A 21378-nucleotide genomic window follows, 5' to 3' on the forward strand; every position below is an offset into this window, starting at 1 on the left:
TAGGGTGAGGTGGTCCTCTGACTGGGGTCTGCCTGGAGGCATAAAGATTCATCTCTTTGTCCAACTTAAGTCTTCAGGATGTTCAAGGGTAGATAGTCATCTCAAGACCCTGGGGGTTGGGGGGGGGATGTTATTGGGTGTTTCCAGGTTCAGAATCAGGATGATGGAAGGGAGTTTCCCAGATAAAAGTCCGCCTAAGTTTCTGAGGTACAGTGCCCATGTCAATACTGTCAACTAGAAAAAACACAGAACTATTAAATAGTCAAAATCACTCTTTAATCAAGGGAAAAGGGGTTAGCGCTGCTACTACGACAACAGAGCTGATTTCCAAGACTGCACCGGAGTCAAGACGCTCTGGTCACCAGCCCCTGGGAGTGCCACCGACTCAGGATGGACTCCGAGGAACAAAAGAACTTAGAGAACCTATATACCACTCTAGATGACCTGGGGGCTTTAGGATTAGAGGGACAGTTGATTGACTTTACAATGGTAAGAAAGGAAAATGAAGAGTTCCGGACAGGAATAATAGTGAGGGGCTGGGGCCCTACAATGGACACAAAAGGGAAAGACTCAGCCTAGGGCTGGGTCACCTTGGTCATGGACTTTAGCCTAGGGGGAAGAAACCATTGGGACAAAAGGGATGTTTAATATTGGATGGGATTAGCTGTTCCCACCCAAACTACCAGGAAGTTCACTGTCTGGTGAAGAGGGACCTTCCCTCAGGGGGAAACTCTCCTGTGAGAAAGTCAAAACCTGGGATTCCTATACTCCAACTAAATAAACTGGGGATCTCTAGATTTCCATGTTGACACACCCCCCTTTTGGTCAAGACTGAACGTCGCTGACCAAACATGGACAAATGAGTAATGCTATATGGGATTGGACTCCATCCCCTACTGGTGGGAAAGTCTAGGGACACAGATATTGGTGATTGGCATTTGGGGGCGTTCCCCAATGCCACCGACGCATTGACAATTGAGCCAGAAAGGCAGGCAGTCTGCCTTTGGCCAAAAACTGACTAACAATCAAAACACTACCCCAATTCCCAAAGTCTTAAGTCTTTCACATCCGGTGGGTCCTGATGATGCCTTCAGCCTCTTCTCTCGCAGACTTCTGTCCTCTGGTAGGCTCCTCCTTTGGTATCAGTCAGCTTCCTTGCTGCTGCAAGAGAAAACTTAAGAGAAATCTATAAACACACATTCTTTAACAGGACTTGATCTACTCCCTATATGCTTATTCACTATAAGGATTATCCACACTGCTAACCTCAAATCTGTAATTCCATTTTATTAATTTTAATAATGTCTTTTCCACACAAATCATAAAATCATGTAATTTACATGCTTAATTAGAAAGATTGCCTTACTTTACCAAAATATAAAAATCCTACAAACTGTAGAAATACAAAAGCAGAAAAATTCTCACTATTAAAATGCTTCTAATCTTCCCTAAATTTAAAACCTTATACACTCAACTCACACACCCCCCTTTAGGGAGGTTGAAATGCTAGGCATTTTGAAATTGATTTCATTCCTTTTAGCTACTTGACCATAACCATGGTCCAGATTTAAAATATTTATCTTCTATTACTAACAATCATTTCTAGGCTCCATCATTTCTTCCTAACCTCTTCTGATACTACTTTGAGACAAATTAGCACTCTGGAATCTTTGCTGCAAATTCTCAGCTGTCACTTTCAAACCATCAGTCAGGTAAAAATGTTCCCTTTTTAAAACTTTTCCTACTTCAACTAAGTTTGGGGACTAGCTCTGTCCTTTCTAGGTTCTCTATTTAAAAGGACTTTGCTCAGGGTAAATAAAATTCTCAGGGGAAATAAACTTACCAATACCTCTATGGTTCAGAGAGATAACATGTGAATGAAAGAAATTTTAAAAGAAAAAGAATACTTAGCCAGTTCGAACTTCGTTTTATCTTCTTCTTCTGGTCAGCCGTATTTTTGAGTCACTCATTGACTTTACTGACCATTTTGGAGTTGGGGCTTTCTTTAGATGAGATAGATGTATCCAACTTTCAATTCCTTTTAGTTTTGCTGCAGATGGATTTACCAGCAATACCTGATGAGGTCCGTCCCATCTGACCTGTAGAGCATCCTTTCGTAGGTGCCTCTTTCTGTATACCCAATCTCCGGGCTTCACTTTAGATGTTGAGGGTGTTTCTGAGGAAGAATTCCTGGAAACTGACTGAGATATAAGGTGCTTAAGGCCTTGGAGAGTTTTTGCTAGTCCCTGGCAGTATGATAAGAGGGAAACCTTGGTGCTCATGGAGTCAGTATAGGGTGGAAAAAGAGACATTGGCCGACCTGTGATTATCTCGAATGGTGAGAGTGAGAGCTTGCCAAAAGGTGTGGCTCTCAGGTTCAACAGAACTATTGGAAGGGCTTTGGGCCAGGGTATGTTTAAGTCCTCCATAAATTTGGCTAATTGTACTTTAATGATGCCATTCACACGTTCCACTAATCCTGAGGATTGTGGGTGATAGGCACAATGTAGATGATGTAATACAGGCCATGCTGTTAACAGCTGTGACACTACCGAACCAGTGAAATGTGTTCCTCTATCACTATGTATTTCCCTAGGAATTCCCCATACTGGAAATATCTTTTCCAGTAAGCATTTGGCTACTGCTGTTGCTGTGGCCTGTCTACATGGAAATGCTTCTACCCAGCGAGAAAACATGCAAACCATTACTAAAACAAATTTGTATCCAGCATGAGGTGGTAACTGAATGAAATCAATTTGCCATACCTGAAAAGGGGCCTCAGGTAATGGGAATTTACCTGGCATAGGTTTTAAAGGCTTACTGACATTATATTTAGGGCAAATTTGACATTGCAAATACACATCCTCCGCTGCTCGCCTCAACCTCCCCCACCAATATTTGCGAGCGATGCTGACCAATTTTTCTGGTCCCCAGTGACTTATGGAATGCAAGTACTCCATCATGGGGCGACATAGAGGGTCCGGTAGGACTACACACCCATTTGGTCCTTGCCACAATCCAGTATCCCTGTTTCTAACGCATCCTTCCTTCTCTAGTTTTTCTTGGATAGTTCGAGACATGACTTCTTGGGCTGAGACAATTTCTGCCTGGGTCAACTTATTCTCAAAAATAGGTTCTTCCTTATCTGAAAGTGTCAGACCTATTGTAGTTGGGACCTGCCTGGCAGCTTCTTTGGCATACTGATCTGCTAGGGCGTTTCCCTTTGCATGGGGAGAATTCTCTCGTGAGTGCCCTGGGATTTTAATAATTGCTATTGCCTTTGGTAGTAAGAGGGCTTCTAACAGTCTCGGGACTTGTGCCCCATTCTTGATGGGGGTTCCAGAGGAAGTTAGGTATCCCCTATGCTGCCACAACATTCCAAAATCATGAGCCACCCCGAATGCATACCTGCTATCCGTATATATGTTTACCCGCTTTCCTTTGGCCAGCTCACAGGCTCTGGTTACTGCTTCCAGTTCGGCTTGCTGAGCAGAAATTGCTGAAGGGAGATGCCCTGCTTCAATGACTTCTGCAGTGGTAGTGATGGCATATCCGGCCACTAAAATGCCAGATTCATTTCGGAGACAAGAGCCATCTGTATACCAGGAAAAATCTGGATTCTCCAGTTCTTTTTCCTGGAGATCTTCTCGTGGACTTAAAACAGAATCAACAATGTTAACACAATCATGCCCTTCAGTACAATCCCTGTCACTTTCCTCTATATCTGGCAGGAAAGTGGCTGGATTAAGGGTTTTACACCTAGAAATGGTGATGTTGGACTTAGCCAGGAGAGAGGCTTCTAGCTTTGCAAGGCGGCTTGTGGAAAAATGCTGAGTGTGATGAGAGTTCAAAAGCACCTCTATTGCATGTGGAACATGCAGTGTTAAAGGAGATTCTAATGTCACTTCTTCTACTAGTTCTAGTAAATCTGAAGCTGCCACTACTGCTCTTAGGCATGATGGTAGCCCTGTTGCCACTGGATCTAAACTTTTACTGTAGTATCCAAGAGGCCTAAAGTGGTCTCCATGTTTCTGGCTCAAAACTCCCAGGCTAATCCCGTTTCTTTCTAAAAGAAAAAGGTGAAAGGGTAGTGAATAATTTGGACGCCCCAGGGCTGGGGAGCTAGAAAGAGCTGACTTTAAGTCCATGAAAGCAATTTTTGCAGCCTCATTCCAAATCAGAGGTTCTGGGGACGAGGCCTTGAGGAGATCAAAAAGGGGCTTGGCTACTAAAGAGAAAGAGGGGACCCATAATCTACAGTAACCAGCCAATCCCATGAACCCTCGAAGCTGTCTTTTTGTTTTGGGCCTTGGGAAATTCAATATAGCAGCTACTCTGGCGGGATCCAGGCTACGCCCTTCAGCTGATATTAGATGTCCCAGAAACTTCACCTGTGAAGAGACAAACTGCATTTTTTCTTTAGATACCTTATGGCCTTTTTGTGCTAAGGACTTAAGGAGCACAATCGAATCTTCCCTCGAAGACTGGGCATCTGGGGAACACAGAAGTAGGTCATCCACGTACTGGAGTAAGGTGGACCCAAATGGAAATTTAAGGCCAGCAAGGTCTGCTTTTAGTACTTGGGAGAAATATGTGGCACTCTCTGTATAACCCTGGGGCAGAACAGTCCAGCAGAGCTGAATTCCTTCCCAGGTGAAAGCAAAAAGGAATTGGCTGTCTGCATGTAGTGGCACACTGAAATAAGCACTGCATAAATCAACTACAGTGAACATTTTTGCACTGTGTGGGATTTGATTTAAAAGGTTGTGGGGGTTGGGGACTACTGGAGCTCTGGGGATAACACAGGCATTTACTGCTCTTAAATCCTGAACTAGGCGCCACCCTCGGCCTCCAGGCTTTCGGACACCCAGTATGGGTGAATTGCAAGGGCTGGTACATTTTATCAAAATACCTGCCTCTAGATAACTATCAATTAATGGTCTAATTCCTTCTGTCGCTTCCCGTGAGAGGGAATATTGAGGGACCCTTGGAAGGGGTTTGGATGGGTCTAACTGAACTTGTATTGGGGGAGCACTTAAAATCCTCCCGATGTCAGAAGAATCGGTAGCCCACAGAGAGGAAGGAACTTCCTCCAGCTGCGGAAGATCATAAGCTATAATGGGAGCTGTAAGTATTTGGAAGGTGGGAGGGGCATCCGATGGGGATAGGGAAAGCCTTATTTCCTTTCCTGGGGAAAATTCAATTGTGGCTTTGTATTTGTCTAAGAAATCTCTACCCAAAAGATGCAGGGGAGCATCTGAGGAAAGAAGAAAGGAGTGCATATCTTTCACCTCTCCCAGAATAAATGGGAGAGGTTGAGACAAGTAAACAGATTGCACATGGTTCGTGATCCCCACTATTGAAACTTTTTGGTCACTCCGAGGAAGGGGGCTAGGAAAGGCCGTGGGGTTTAAAACTGACATTGTGGCCCCAGTATCTATGAGAATCTCAATAGGATGGGATACAATCACAATGTGAGTGATGCCCACTGGGGAGGCGGACACCACAGTGAAAACCCCCTTGATACCCTCGGAGCCCCATCATTGTGAGTATTCCTCATGATGTTCCTTTCGGGGGAACTTTCCTGAGTGGTATTGAAACTTACCTTGGCGTCTTTCCCTCTTACCCTGGAGCCGATGGCAGTCTTTTTTAAAGTGCCCAGTCTGGTGGCAAAAGTGACATCTCCATGCTCTTTGCCTCCCGCCTGCTTTTTCAGCAGAATAGGGTTCAGTCGGTCTTTTCTCCTTCTGCTCCCAGTGTTTTAACTGCAAATTCATTATCTGGTTGGTTTTATTTGTCATTTCCTCTGCTGCCTTCTCCTTTTCTTCTGTCAGTGTTTGTTGGAATTTACTTGCTAGATAGACTAGGTCAGGGGTGGGAGTTAAATTCCAGTCTACTTTCCCTCTCTTGAGGAGATTTGCAAGGGCCTTATTTAACCCTTCCACATAGAGGGTGTTAAAGGTAATTAAGGTGTCTGGGCTATCTGGGGAAAGTCCAGAATTTGCCCTGAAGGTATCTAAAAATCTATTATAAAAATCAAATACAGATTCTCCTTCTTTCTGAGTGCAAGTTTGGATTTTTCCCCAATTTACAGATTTTGGAAAGGCCTTGGGGATTGCTTCTAACAAAGCCTCTCCCATCTTCTTTGCCTCCTGAAGATGGACTTCAGGTCCTTCCTTTCTGGCCATTAACTGATTAATATATTCTAAAGGGTTCTCCCAACTTGCAGTTTTAAACCAGTGGGCTGCATCTCCTGAACCTACTAGTATGTGAGCTAGCTGGTAAAGGTCTGATAGGCCAGGCTGGTAGGTAGAGAGAGTTAATTCAAATTCCTTGGCAAATTCTATGGGGTTTTCTCTAACCTTTGGGAATTCCTTGGCCATGGCTCTGAGCTCTGTTTTTGTCCAAGGAGTAAAAGATACCTGCATTGTTTTGCTTCCTTCCCTTCCCTTAATTTTAAAAGGGAACTGAGGGATGGGTGCCTCAGGTGATTCTAGGGGCTCAGGTATGCTGTCTAAAGAGGTTGCTGGGTTGCTAGAGCCTTTCAGGAGTTCTTTAAGGCTTTCTACCTCCTTCTGTAAATCAGCTATTTGCTTTTTAGTGGCTTCCCTGCCTTGTTCACCTTGATTCTCCTCCTCCTCCCTTACCTTTCTCTTGTTCTTACCCGTCTCTTGTTCTACGGATCGTTCTGACCTGTGTTTTCTCTGGGTGTACTCCTCGAGCCATTGGTTGAAGATTTCTCTTTCGTCTCCTTCAATTTCTTGACCTGCTTCACTTAAAACAGACTGCAGAAACAACATCCTTTCCTCATTAAGTGAACCCCACCTTGGCCAGCTTACCTTCGGATTGGCCTTTGTCATTGCTTGCCACTTCTCTAAATACTTGCTTGCATCGGGTCCATACTTCGAAACCATGTAACTTGCGGCCGTATTTCTAGGTGGTTCTTTGGGCTGCTGACCGCCCCCACCAAATTTTGGGACAACAGACAAGCTGTTACCCATGTCCAATGACTATGGACAAATTGACTAAGGATCCCTTAATTAAAGAGCGAGTTATTCCCAAACCAGAGATGCGAGTCCTACCTCCGAGAGAGCCGCTTACCTGGCCCTTGCTAACCGGACTCCTGACCCAACCCCAAACAGGTTGTGTGAGGTACCTCAAGTCTGGGGTCCTCGTTAGCTGGAGGGCTCAGGCCGCGGGGACTTCGGATCTCGCTGGGGCCTCCATTAATGTCAACTAGAAAAAACACAGAACTATTAAATAGTCAAAATCACTCTTTAATCAAGGGAAAAGGGGTTAGCGCTGCTACTACGACAACAGAGCTGATTTCCAAGACTGCACCGGAGTCAAGACGCTCTGGTCACCAGCCCCTGGGAGTGCCACCGACTCAGGATGGACTCCGAGGAACAAAAGAACTTAGAGAACCTATATACCACTCTAGATGACCTGGGGGCTTTAGGATTAGAGGGACAGTTGATTGACTTTACAATGGTAAGAAAGGAAAATGAAGAGTTCCGGACAGGAATAATAGTGAGGGGCTGGGGCCCTACAATGGACACAAAAGGGAAAGACTCAGCCTAGGGCTGGGTCACCTTGGTCATGGACTTTAGCCTAGGGGGAAGAAACCATTGGGACAAAAGGGATGTTTAATATTGGATGGGATTAGCTGTTCCCACCCAAACTACCAGGAAGTTCACTGTCTGGTGAAGAGGGACCTTCCCTCAGGGGGAAACTCTCCTGTGAGAAAGTCAAAACCTATACTCCAACTAAATAAACTGGGGATCTCTAGATTTCCATGTTGACAATACCATTTGGGCAATGCAGAGGCAGGGAAAGATGATTGACATCACTATAGCTACAAGGAAAATGGGAGTGTTCAAACTACATTGACAGGATACAATCAAGCTTGGGAAAGGAATCATAGCTAGAGACTAAGGTGTAAGAGAAGGGGCCACTAACAATAGATACTAAAGGATGGTTCTTGTCCAGGTATGGATCTTGGGAAAGGGTCTCATACAATATGGGAGATTGCCTAAAACAAGGAAGGTCCTTAGTCTATGCTTAGTCTCACTCAACTAAGATTGTCATTCTCCTGAGGGCATCCCACTTAAGTCTGAAACTGCTAGCCTGGAATTCCCTTCAGGGTAGATTCCCATGGGAAAAGGGAATAAGTACAAACTTTGGGGGTCTCCAACCTATAAGCTAGTCCTGAAAGTTGGGGTTCATCAGATCCCACTAGGGATTTAGGATTTAGGATTCCTAGATTCCATGTTGACATTGTTTGTCTAATGGATTTCTTAGGCAGAGACTTTGCTAATAACCTCAAAAACTTATGATTTAAACGTTAGCAAATAATGTCTGAAAGTTGTGTTAACAATTAATTCCTCCCAAAAGTTGAAGAGGTGAGACTGGAGCTGGTGATCTGGATATGGGAATATACAGCAGAAGACAAAAGGAGGTCCAGAAATTCTTAACTTTAAGGTCTAATTTTTCTTCCCAAGTTTTGGTATGGTTAATATTGTTAACTTGGAAATAACACAGAACTATTAAATAGTCAGAAAAACCAAGTCTTTAATCAGAATAGGGATAAGTCCAATTTGGCTCTTTACTCAGTGTCGGCGCCACAAGCATTTCAAGGTGCAAACCCTGGACTCTGGGGATGTTATCCCTAGGGAGTGCCACAATGCTAAATGACAACACCAAGGAACAAAAGAATTTGGGGAAGCTATATACCATTTGGGGTGTCCAGGGGCAGGGAAAGATGATTGACATCACTATAGCTACAAAGAAAGTGGGAGTGTTCAAACTACATTGACAAGATACAATCAAGGTTGGGAAAGGAATCATAGCTAGAAGCTAGGGTGTAAGAGGAGGAGCTATTAACAATAGATACTAAAGGATAAAAAGTTCCTGCTCAGGTGTGGATCTTCCTGGGAAAGGTTCTAATACCATAGGGGAGACTACCTAAAACAAAGAGGGTCCTTAGCATATGCTTATCTCACCCAACCAGAATTGTCATTTCCCTGAGGGTCTCCCACTCAGTCTGAAACTTCCAACTTGGGATTCCCTTCAGTGTAGATTCCCAGGGGAACAGGGAACAAGTACAAGTTTGGGGGTCTCCAATCTACAAGCTAGTCCTGAAAATTGGGATTCGTGAGATCTCACTAGGTAACAAGTTTGGGATTCCTAGATTCTTTGTTGACAATTTGTAAGATATTTTGTACTAAGTGTTGTTAATATTGGCAATAAGATGCATTTTATTCTAGATATAAACTTTGTTATTTGAGTGCTATAATTTCACTTTTTTTTTTCAAGCTGTTAATTGTTTTCAAATAGCAAGGTTTTTCTGAAACGTGTATGAGAGTTCAGGAGTAAAGAGATTTCATTTTAGGATGGTCAACTACAGACCTGACTGGTCACTGAATTGTTGTAAATGACAAGAAATACTGGGGAAAGGCATTGCTTTAAATGGTAAGGAAACCCTGAACATTTTTAAACTGACCAACAAATTTCCTCTCAAGGAGTGGTTTTACCCTTAGGCCAAAGTGGTTTGAGGCAAGACTAACAGAAAGGCAAATTTGGAGACAAAAGTAAATTAGAGTGACTCTTTGGAGTCATAGTGTTATGGGCTCTGGAAGGATACCCTTGGGGTTCGGGAAGGATACCTTTTGCAAGCATGCAAGACTCCAAAACTTAGCTTAAAAACAAAAAAGAGATTTATTAATTTAGAAAGTAATGTTGAGAGTGGCCAGCAATTCCTTGGGAGGACAGCATGAAAGGAAAGGCTGTTCCTCCATGGGGACAGCATGGATGGAGAGGCTGTCCCCCAGACGACATCAGTTCTGGGGTTTATATACTCTGTAGATGCTATGTCCTGGTGTGGGTGTGACTTAGAGAGTGTTAGTCCCCCAGGCATTTGGTGGAGTGGGGTGGTCATCTGACTGGGGTCTGCCTGGAGGCATAAAGATTCATTTCTTTGTCCACCTTAAATCTAGAGGACAAAAGAGGGTAAACATCTCAGGACCCTGGGTGGGGTCATTGGGTGTTTCTAGGTTAAGAGTCACAAGGATGCAAGGGCTCAAGGGAGTTTCCCTGATAATAGTTTGCCTGGGTTTCTGGGGTACAGTGCCCATGTCAATAGGCAGCTTCAGTCTTGCAAGCTGAAGGTCCTCAGTTGGATCCTTGGAAGGAGGGTGTGATAAACTGGGTAAAGCTTCTGGAGACAAGGAGTCACTCCACTTTGGCTTGGGCTTAGCTCCCACCTAAAGTGGATTGTCATTCCCCTGAGGGTCCCCCACTCAAGTCTGAAACTGCTAGCCTGAGATTCCCTTCAGGGTAGATTCCCATAGGAAAAGGGAACAAGTACAAGCCTTGGGGTCTCCAACCTAAAAACTAGCCCTGAAAGTTGGGGTTCATCAGATCCCACTAGGTCACAGGTTTGGGATTCCTAGATTCCATGTTGACACTTTTAAAAAAAAGGAGAAAAGGGACCCCAGGAAAATTATCTGGTTTAACAACTGCTAGAAAGATATCTGTTATTTGCCCTAAGAATTATTCCTTTGGAATGTTCCAGATAAACAATTATACAAATCTTTTGAATTCATTCAATGGATTCCTCCTGAACTGCTGATTTAGGTAGTAAAAAGGGTCTAATGAGGATGGACCAGGGACCCAGCAGTGTAGGGACAGATATAACTTTGACTATAACAAAAAGGAATAGGCATCTACTTGAAAGGTAAAAGATTTTAAGCTTAGGTCCAATTAAAAACAATGTAATCATAAAGGAGAAATAAAGAAATAAAATCTATGAAATAGTAAAAGTAAAATTTAACAAAAATCATAAGATCTAAAACAATTAAAAAAATTTTAGTATCACTGCTGTGGGGTGCAGAAGTGTACTCCTGGGGTTCGGGAAGGATACCTTTTGCAAGACTCCGAAACTTAACTTAAAAGTAAAGAGAGATTTTGTTAGTAATTTTGAATTTTTGGCAAGCAAGACAGCATGGGTGAATGCCTCAGTTCTGAGGTTTTTATATTCAATGAGGACTTGACTCTGGGGCAAGGCATTGGGGAGGAGTTTTCCTTGAAGACATGGGGGTGATTCTCATGATTTGGATCAATGGGACAATCAAAGGAGGATAATCCTCTCAGGGTCAGATCTATTGGGCTGGGAGTCAAGGGAGCAAAGGAATTTCCCTGATAATAGTTTGCCTGAGTTTCTGGGGGTGCAATGCCCATGACATCACCTCTCCAATATCTTTTTTCTGTCCTCTTCTCTCTACTCCATTAGCCATCATGGTTGTTCAGTAACTCATTAACTTTTGAATGGAGTGATGTAATAACTATTCAAACTGGTCTACCTCACATTACTCTCCCCTCCAATTTATCTTCCATACAATTGCCAAAATAATCCTCTTAAAGCATCTGACCATTTAACTATGTTCCTTAATAAAGTCTATTGTCTCCTTATTCCCTACAATATAAAATATAAAGTCCAGTTTGACTTTGAAAACTTTTCACTACTTGATTGCTTCCTGTCTTTCAAAACCTTCTATGTATTACAGTGCTCTACAATTCTGTAGTTCAATTATATTCATTACTTGACATCCCTTATACAAAATGCTCCATTTTCCATTTCTGTTCCTTTAAACTAGCTGTCCCTAACACCTGTAATGTACTCTTTCCTCAGTGCTACTTCTTAAAATACCAGCCTTTTTTCAACTCTCAGCTCACATAATATCTTCTCAAAAGACATTTCCCAGGGTTCTCTACCTTCCCCCAGTTTCTAGTGCTTTCTCCAGAAATGTTAACTTACATCTACACTGCAAAATTCTTTAATGCACTTACTTATGTATGTGCCATATAGTAAATATTTAAAGAATGCTTGTTTAATTGATTGCTGTCTCAATAGATGTTATTTTTATTGAAGTGGCTATTTCCTTTCATAATGCAGAGTACAACTTTACTAATTCATACAATATACAATTCTTTTCATGTTTTTATGCAAATTCACCAAAGAATGTACCCAGGATGATTGTAGTCTTCTAGATTTTTCTGATAAAATTTGGATAGCAGTGGGATATACTTGCTGCCTAATTATTATCCTTAGCCTTTTCACATGTTTATACCATTTTCTTTTCTGGTCATACATCTCTCTGAGGCTTTGTCTAATCTATCAATTGATCATATTAATACCAACCAATTCCTATTATAAATTGTCATTTCATCATTACAATATCAGTGAAAGAAAAACATTGCTTTAAAATGGCTTTTGTTGAAAAGGTCATTAAAATTAATGAACCATTTCAAAACTTATTTGTCCTGTTCAATTATTGAATTATATCATTTGTTATAAAACCTGTGAAATTTGCCACATACAGACATATGAGCATATGTCTATATGTGTGTTTATATATTTTTTTCACCTGACAGGTATTTATACTTTATGCAAAAGAATCATTTGTGTGTGGCTTGATAGAGATAGATATGAATGAATACCGTAGAATGACATCTAGTATAAAACTATATGGGCAATGAACATTTTTCTTAGTATAGTGGAAAGATGATTTGATATCAAGACACTAGGCATCATGGAAAGTGGATTTGTCATCACAGAAATGACTATCAAATCCAAACACTGATACTTCCTACAGATTTTAGCTTGGGCACATTACTTAACTGCTGAGTGTGCTAAGGATAACTTAGTTAAGCCACTCCAGTTAATTTATATTCATTGCTTAATGTCTTTTTATACCTCATCTCCTTTGCATGTAATTTCTTTCAATATTAAGCATTTTAGTGATAAATTGTATCTACAGACTTATTAGTAAGTAATACTCCCAATAATTGATCGAATAACTATGCATGTATGTAATAAATCAGTAATCAAATAATCATAGTGTGAATAAAATAAGAACAATAAAAATTCCCTCTACTATCTTGGCATGATAGCCTTGCCAACAGAAGTTTGTGCATTCCTTCTAGCATCTTGTAATAGATCCAGATATTCCTGAGGCTGTCAATGTATGATATCTCATTTAGGTACAAAATATACTTGGCTCTCTTTATATCACAATGTATGCAACAGGCTGCTATGTAATCTGCCCCATAGAAAGAAGATAAGAGAAACCATGGCCTAAACCTTCAGAGAAGATTCACCTATTAGACCTTCTTGAATGGAAATTAAAGTTGGTTGCCTTACCTCTAGAAAAAAAGACATTGTGGTTTTGCTTCTTTCAAGGGGAAATTTGTATAATCTGATTCTTGATAAAGTATAAATACCTATTAACTGAAAAACTCATGGCCTCAGACAATACTGACTTTGTGCTTTCTACATTGACAATAAAACCAGGTTTACTCAGAAAATCATTCCCCAAAATCTTTCTTTCATGAAAGCCCAGTCTTCATTTCTTAATTGAAGAAACTGGTAGAGTGTTGGTAAAAGTAGCTAAGTTGCTTAATGTTATTATAGTTACAATATTGCTATTACTGTGTATAGAATTCTTCTGGTTCTACACACCTTGAAAAGTTCATATAAATCTTCCATGTTTTTAAATTTTTTTTAACTATGCCCTTGCTCATTTCTTACAAGACAAAACTATTCCATTACAATTATATATCACAAATTCTTCAGAAATTCCCCAGTTGATGCACATCTCCTCAATTTCCAATTATCCTCTCCCCACACCCCGGAAGTACTGTAATATTTTACATGTCTGGCTGCTTTTTTATTTTATTTAATCTCTTTGGAATACAGACCCAGAAGTAAAATTATTGAATCATGTCATATATAAAATTTTATAACCATTTGAGCATAGTTCCATATTGTTCCCTGGAATGATTATCCAGTTCACAACTACATCAATAGTAAATTAGTGTATATGGATCTCATCCACAGTATCAGTTATAGGTATCAGTAATGCCTATTGATTTAAAAACTGCTCAGGATATACTCCATTAGGAAGTCAAATGCTTTGTTTTTTTAACCCTTACCTTCCATCTTAGAATCAATACTGATTCTAAGGCAGAAGAGTGGTAAAGGATAGGCAATGGGGGTTAAGTGACTTGCCTAGGGTCACACAGCTAGGAAGTGTCTCAGGCCAGATTTGATCCCAGAACCTTTGATCTCTGGGCCAGGCTCTCAATCCACTGAGCCAACCAGCTGCCCTCAAGTCAAACACTTTTGGTGGTCATGTCTATTTTTTCTGCCTTATGTTGCATTTCAAAAAGATATAAGATCATATTCTGAAAATAAACAAAGTACTTTTACATCAAAAAATAACATCTTATAAGGTTGTACCTGATATTGTTAAAACAAAATATGCAACTTTCAAAGAAGTTACAAAGAAATGGGTTGAGCGATGCATTTAGAATAAAATCATGAAACAAGAGAATAGTAAATAAATATACTAATACATATATTTTAATTAATATATTAAATATATTTAATAGAATATTTAATTCATTTATTTGTTAATTTATTAATTGGCTTATTAATAAATTAAATAAAAATTAAAAATAATAAAAATAAAGCAATATGACTTTAGTTAACCAGAAAAACTAAGAATTTTCATGAATATTTTCATGTTTAGATAACATATTAAAGGCATTAACAATATTCCATTGACTTAGTAATAACAAGAAAAATCAGTGTGCAAAGGAGCATTAGAAAAAGAGAAAATAGAATGGAGAAATAATTAAATAATAACATTCTATTAAAATATGTAATTCCTCATAAGTGAATTTGCATGTGTGTGTGCCTATGTGTCTATGCATGTGTATAGAATTTGGGAAAAGATAAAGTGAAGACAACTGAGTAAGGAAAATGAGATAAGTATGAAAGGCAATTAGAGAGAGAGATTCTCTTTCATCTGTCATGGGAATGCAGATGAGTCAGGCACTTTTTTGGTAGTGTGTGTGTGTGTGTGTGTGTGTGTGTGTGTGTGTGTGTGTTTCTTCTATCTGGACAGCTTTGCAAGAACAAGAAATATAATGAGTTTTAGGATATCATGAGTTGAATCTTTCTATTAGTAAAGGGAACACTGAAGATGTCATAGCACTTTCTCTAGAGATGATAATTATTTAATAGGGCATTTTCAATGTAATCCATTTGACAGTGGAGACTTTAGTCCCTAAGTAGATGACATATATTTTAGCATGGTATTTGTTCCCATTGAAGGGAGGGAAAAGTGCCTGCAAGAGAATCTGCTTCTTAAGGTGGCTTACAAAGGGGACATATGCCCAGATTTAGACTGTATTTCCTTTCTGAAACATTTTTTTATCTGACCTTGGGAAAAAGAGGATAGGAACAAAAATGAATTAAAAGGGAATATAATAATAAAAGTAAATTTATTGTCTTTGTGATTAAGCACAATAAAGGAAGATGGAAAAAATTGGGGGAGGGGTTCCAGATTAAAATTAGCACATGAAAAGTGATTTTCAAAGGCACACATTCTGATTTAAAAGAGAGAAAAATGGGGGCAGCTGGTTGGCATTCTGGATTGAGAGCCAGGCCTAGAGATGGTAGATCCTAGGTTCAAATCTGGCCTCAGACACTTCCTATATGTATGACCCTGGGCAAGTCAATTAACCCCCATTGTCTAGCCCTTAACATTCTTCTGCCTTAGAACCAATGCACAGTATTTAATCTAAGACAGTAGGTAAGGGCTTTAAAAAATAAAATAAAAAAATAAAGAGAAAAAATTAAAATCTCTATATAAATTTGAAAGGAATGAAAGAAATATGATTATAATATTAATGCAAGTGGATTAAATTCAATAATAAATGAAATAATTGAGGAATGAATTTTAAAAAGCCAACAATTTGCTGTATATAAGAAACACATACTAAAACAATGAGGGACTGGACCAACTTTCAGCATGTTATTCCAAAATAAGAACTATTTATATTTATACCCTTAGGGGAAATAAAAAGGGAACCAAATTATGCTTGAAGATCCTATAGGCAAACAAACTGTATCCTCATTTTTAATAGAGATATTAAATAGCATGAGATTCTCAAATATTAATTTTTCTCAATTGCAAAAAAGAATTGGATATCAATAAAATAATTTTGGAAGATTTTATAAATAAATGGAAATTAAATAATTAAATATTAAAACAAATGATAGTTTTCAAAGTTTGACTTTCAATGATAATTTGTTTGTATGTACATTTACATATATATCAATGCATATATAAATATTATAAATGCATATATACATACATTTTCACTGTATTTTTTTATTTCTTGACTATGAGATATTATAAACTTTATGCATTGTTGTGTATATTCCCTTGTCTCTCTAATCCACTACTGAATAAATGAGCCAGTAGTCCCATGGGATATCTACATCAAGACACTTTTATATTCAATTATAACATGCTTGATCCCATTGAACAATGTATTGACTATTATGGAATATTAAGGAAATGGTATCGAAATGGTATCACTTGATTTTTTCCTTTCAATAGCAATAAGTTGATTACTATATTAACAAAACAAAGTCACATATAAACACAACTATAAGATAAATAATGTTCAAGTATCTGAAGTGATTTTTATTCATCACATTCATAGACAAATGCTTTATAAAAGCCTAAGATCCTTGGAAATTGAAACAAAAGATAAACTATTCATTAATACTTCAATTATTTAGTGACTTCACTTTATGTGCCAACCTATACTTCCTTATTTTAGGAAACTCAAAAAAAGGAAAAATTTCTCCATCTCATTAGAGAATTAAACTATTGTGCAATTTTTATAATTACAAATTGACTTCAACCTCTTAAAAGTTAAGTGACTTTTCCAAGGTCTCCAAGCTAATATGTATAAGACATTGAGAGTAAAATTTCATTCTCTTTCCATGTTGCCTTTATAAGTAAAATACTTGTATTTGTGACAGAAACAGCAAAAAAAAAAATCAAGTCTACAAGTATAGTAGAAAGAGTTCTTCACCAGTAACTTCCTTTACCAATGAAATGTCACTTCCTTGATGAAACTTTCCTAGATTCCATTGATTGTCAATGAACTTTTGCAACTATATAATGTAATTATATGTCAATTGCGTGATATTTCAACGAAGCAGTTATCTGTCTCCTGGTTTATCAGGCATAGATTGACTATTTCTTATTCTTTGCAAATAATATTAATGTCCTGCTACATAATTATCACAATCACTCCAGAGGGAGACTTTAACTAGGTATATCTATGGATAACAGTGCATAAATTGGACTGCTCATTATTCCTCACTCTTGACACATGCCTTTTCCCGTTTTTTTTTTCTGTTTGTATATTTTGTATGCTTTTGATAATATCTTTTGTGTTTCTTCTTACAAGTCTATCATGGTTGGTACTATAACTGTCTACTTAATCCCACCATACATCTCTCTTCTGTTCTTTGGGTCCCATGGAATTCAGATTCTTCTAAACCCATTTATCCAATGGTATACCCATTTCCCCTCCCCCCCCCAAATGTTTTGTTTAGAAAAAGAGATTTTATGGAAGGGGCATCTTTTAATTGTTGCAACTACTGTACATTTTCTTTAAAGTAATTCAGTACATTTTTCTCCTATACAATACTGTGTATTATTTTTTTTGTCATGGATTGACACAATATTTGTTTATGAACTATAAGGATAAATTAGGAATTTGGGAAAATTTAGGGGTTTGGTAGTTAAAGACTGTCTGAAAGCCTGAAGCCTAGTTTGAAATACTAAGCCAGAGTTCATGCTTGGAATTCTGAGGGACTTGAAGAGTGGAGTGACCAACTGTCAAGGGGCTCTTGGAGCTTAACTGTCTCTTTCCTGGGGAAACTTGGAAAACCGGAGTGACAGTTTGGATAGGAGAGAAAGTGCAAGTTGGAGAGTTGTTGAACTAAGAAGACCAATAGAAGAAGAAGAAAGATCTCTTTTGCATCTCTGTGTGGCTGAAGGCTAGAGGCAGTTTCCTGAGGCCTAGCAAGACCCAGGAACTTGATGTAGCCTGACTAGGCTAAAAACTTGGCTAGCCTATCAGTTGAAGAAATGAACTGAATTTTACTTGGAGGCAGTAATTTAAGATTTATATAAGGATATTAACTATTAGAAATGAGTTTATTTAGAATAGATTTGCTTTTAGAATAGTATAAGGAGATCAGTGTAGACATGAAATTTCACGTGGAAGAGACCTTGTGGGAGGTCGTGGAAAGGGGAGTGGGACAAGGTAGACCCCTTTTAGGTTTAGGAAATACTGTCCTCAAACATGTGTTTCATTTCTCCTTACCTTTCCTCAAAACTGTTAAATCTTATTAAATTGAGTTTTTTTTGTTTGTACCAGTTGCCTCCAATGTTGTATCAATCAGTCTTTCTTAGGCAGGTTACAAGTCCTCAGGTTTAGATCACCTGGCAATCAACTGATTTACTAACAACAGCAACCAAATCCTGAAGATAAAGTGTATCCCATTTTCAACTCTACAGAACTAACTCAATGGGCTGCCAATAAAACATTTTATTATCTGGGCAAAATGCCTTCTTCATCTATTTTGCTGTTTCCTATATAAAGTTTTCTTTCTCCCAAACATTTGGATATATACCTACTGTCTTCTCTGATAAAAAAAAAAAAAGGTTTCTTGGGATAAGGACATTTTATTATTTTCCTCTATCTCCAGGGTTAAGCATATTCCCAGCTAGATAATAGTTGCTTAATAGATGTTTGTTGATAAATTTAAAGTTCAGTCCAGTTATTTCAGAGAGACCATGGAAAACACTGACATGTTTTGTGATATTTCAGGGCTTGATGTAATCAACATATTTCTCTGAATATAATTCATTGCATGATATTAATACAAGGATTGTTTTAAAATGTCATCAAGGAATCTTGTATAATTCTTAAAATAATCTTTGGAGATATTTTATTAGAGAAGAATACTTAAGTCTGAATTTTCTTATTCAAAATATTTTTTTCTCACAGCCAGCAAACAAAACATAACCATATTGTACTCCCAAGATTGCAGTCAACTGTATGTCTGTAGAAAATAATTTATGGAAGCCTACCTGTTACTTTCTTAAGTTCTTTCTTAATCCAAGTGTTCATCAAGTTTATTTTCAAATAAAGAAAATATTTTACATCTATTATATAAATTAATGTAATATATATATATGCATATATGTATGCATATGTTCATGTGTGAATATATATTTTTATTAATCTTTTCCCTTGATGTCTCTACCACCTTTGATACTATCAGTCTCTTCTTGATATTCTCTTTCCTGATTTTTAGGGAAAAACTATTCTTTCCTTTCCTCTCCAAACTATATGACCATTCTTTCTCAGTCTCTTTTGCCAGCTCATGCCTGCTAACTATGAACCCACCCCCCCCCAATAGCATTTAAACTTGGGCCCTCCTCTCATCTCCCTCTACCCTATTTAACTTGGTGATCTCATTAGCTCTTATGGTTTAAATTATCATCTCAGTGATAACAATTATCACTCTAGTTTTCCAGACCTGTCCTCCTTGCTTGTCTTCAATTTTTCATCTATAACTGACTAATTAGATATCTTAAAATGAATGTTTTATGACTATAAATAACTCAAATGCCAAAAACTGAACTCATTTTTTTTTATTTTGACATCTTTCCTTACCACTCTTGAAGGCATATTCATTCTTTTCAGTCCCCCAATTTCTCAAATTAAGTCAGTTTCTTTTCCTTCCAAAATTTTAACCCCTCACAATTTGTTGCCAAAGTCTGCCAATACCACCTTCTTTCCTCTGATAGTGCTGCTAGCCTAGTAGAGGATCTCATCTTCTTACACCTGGAATATTTCAATAATCTTCTGGGTGGTCTATCTTCAACTTTTCTCATCCCATGCCAGTACATACTCCATTCAGTCACAAAAGTGATTTTCTTAAAGCATATATCTGTCCACATCACTCATCTATGCAGTAAACTACAATTTCCTCTTTACTATATATTCTTCGATCTTTGGCCTCCTTGCTATTACTCAAACAATGTATTTCATCTCTTGGGTTTAAGGAATTTTCAGTGGCTATCCTCTATGCTTGTAATGCTCTTTCCTTTCATTTCTACCATATGGTTTCCTTAGCTTTCTTCAAGTCCCAGCCAAAGCACTCTACTTTGCAAAAAGCCTTTCTCAAATTCTTAATTCTGTTGCCTTCCCTATGTTAATTCCTATTTATCTTGATGGAGATTTCCTGTACATATTTGAATATGTATACCACAGATTGTTAATTCCTTCAGTGTAGGGGCTATCTTTTGCCATTTTTTGTCTATCCCCAGAACTTAGAATATTGCCTACCACTTAACAGGTACTTAATAAATACGTACTCATTTATCTAAGAAAAGAAGCTTCTCTCTCTCCTGTCTCTCTCTCTCTCTCTCTCTCTCTCTCTCTCTCTCTCTCTCTCTCTCTCTCTCTCTCTCTCTCTCTCTCTGTCTCTCTCTCCTCTTTCTTTCTCTACTCTCTCACAGTCTCTTGTTCTCTCTTTCTGTTTGTGTCTCTGTTATGTCTGTATGTCTTTCTGTCTGTCTCAGATTCTCTCCCTCATCTCTCTTAAACATTTACATTTTTCCCCCTTCTGGTTATCTTCAGATTGAATTCACTGGCAATTTTTAAAACTTTGTTGACTTCCATATTAACTTCTTTGTATATCTAATTAGGCCTAACTAGTTAACTGACTTTATGTGCTATAGTTTTATTTCCTTTTCTGAAGATCGTTTCATAGAAATAGTGGTTTCTCTTTTTTCAATACTGAATTTAGGATACTACAGAAATTTAAGCATTACATATTTGTTATCTTCCTTTCCAATTTATCTTTAAAATAGTATGAAACAATAAGGCTCAGTTGTTTTCAAGTAAACCTTTCTGCAGATTAATTTCCTTCCTAGTTTTCCTTATTATATTTTTTCTTTTTAATATTCTTTCCTTCTCCTTTATAATATTTTGTAATGAAATTATATTATATATCATTGATAATTATCAGTCATTAGTTTTGATAAATGGTATTGATATCTTCCTACTGTGCAATGAATTTCCTAGAGACTAATACTGACTGAAAATGCAACTTTTTCAAACATGATATCCATAGTTATTTGTAAGCAGTAAATATATGTAATAAATAATTGTTAAATTAATAAATAAATGGCTCTTATACAGGACACTGATTTCCCATATTGCTCTAGTCCTATTAATGCTTCAGTACTTAGATTCATTTAAAACTAGAATTGGAAGGAGGTAGCAAGATGGCTCAGTGGATTGAGACCAAGATCTGGGGATGGGTCCGCCTGGGTTCTAATCCAGCCTCAAATACTTCTTAGCTGTGTGAGACTGAGCAATCCCCATTACCTAGCCCTTACCACTCTTCTGTCTTGGAAACAATAC

This window comes from Monodelphis domestica, chromosome 2 (genome assembly GCF_027887165.1).
Source record: "Monodelphis domestica isolate mMonDom1 chromosome 2, mMonDom1.pri, whole genome shotgun sequence".
NCBI classification, from domain to species: Eukaryota; Metazoa; Chordata; class Mammalia; order Didelphimorphia; family Didelphidae; genus Monodelphis; species Monodelphis domestica.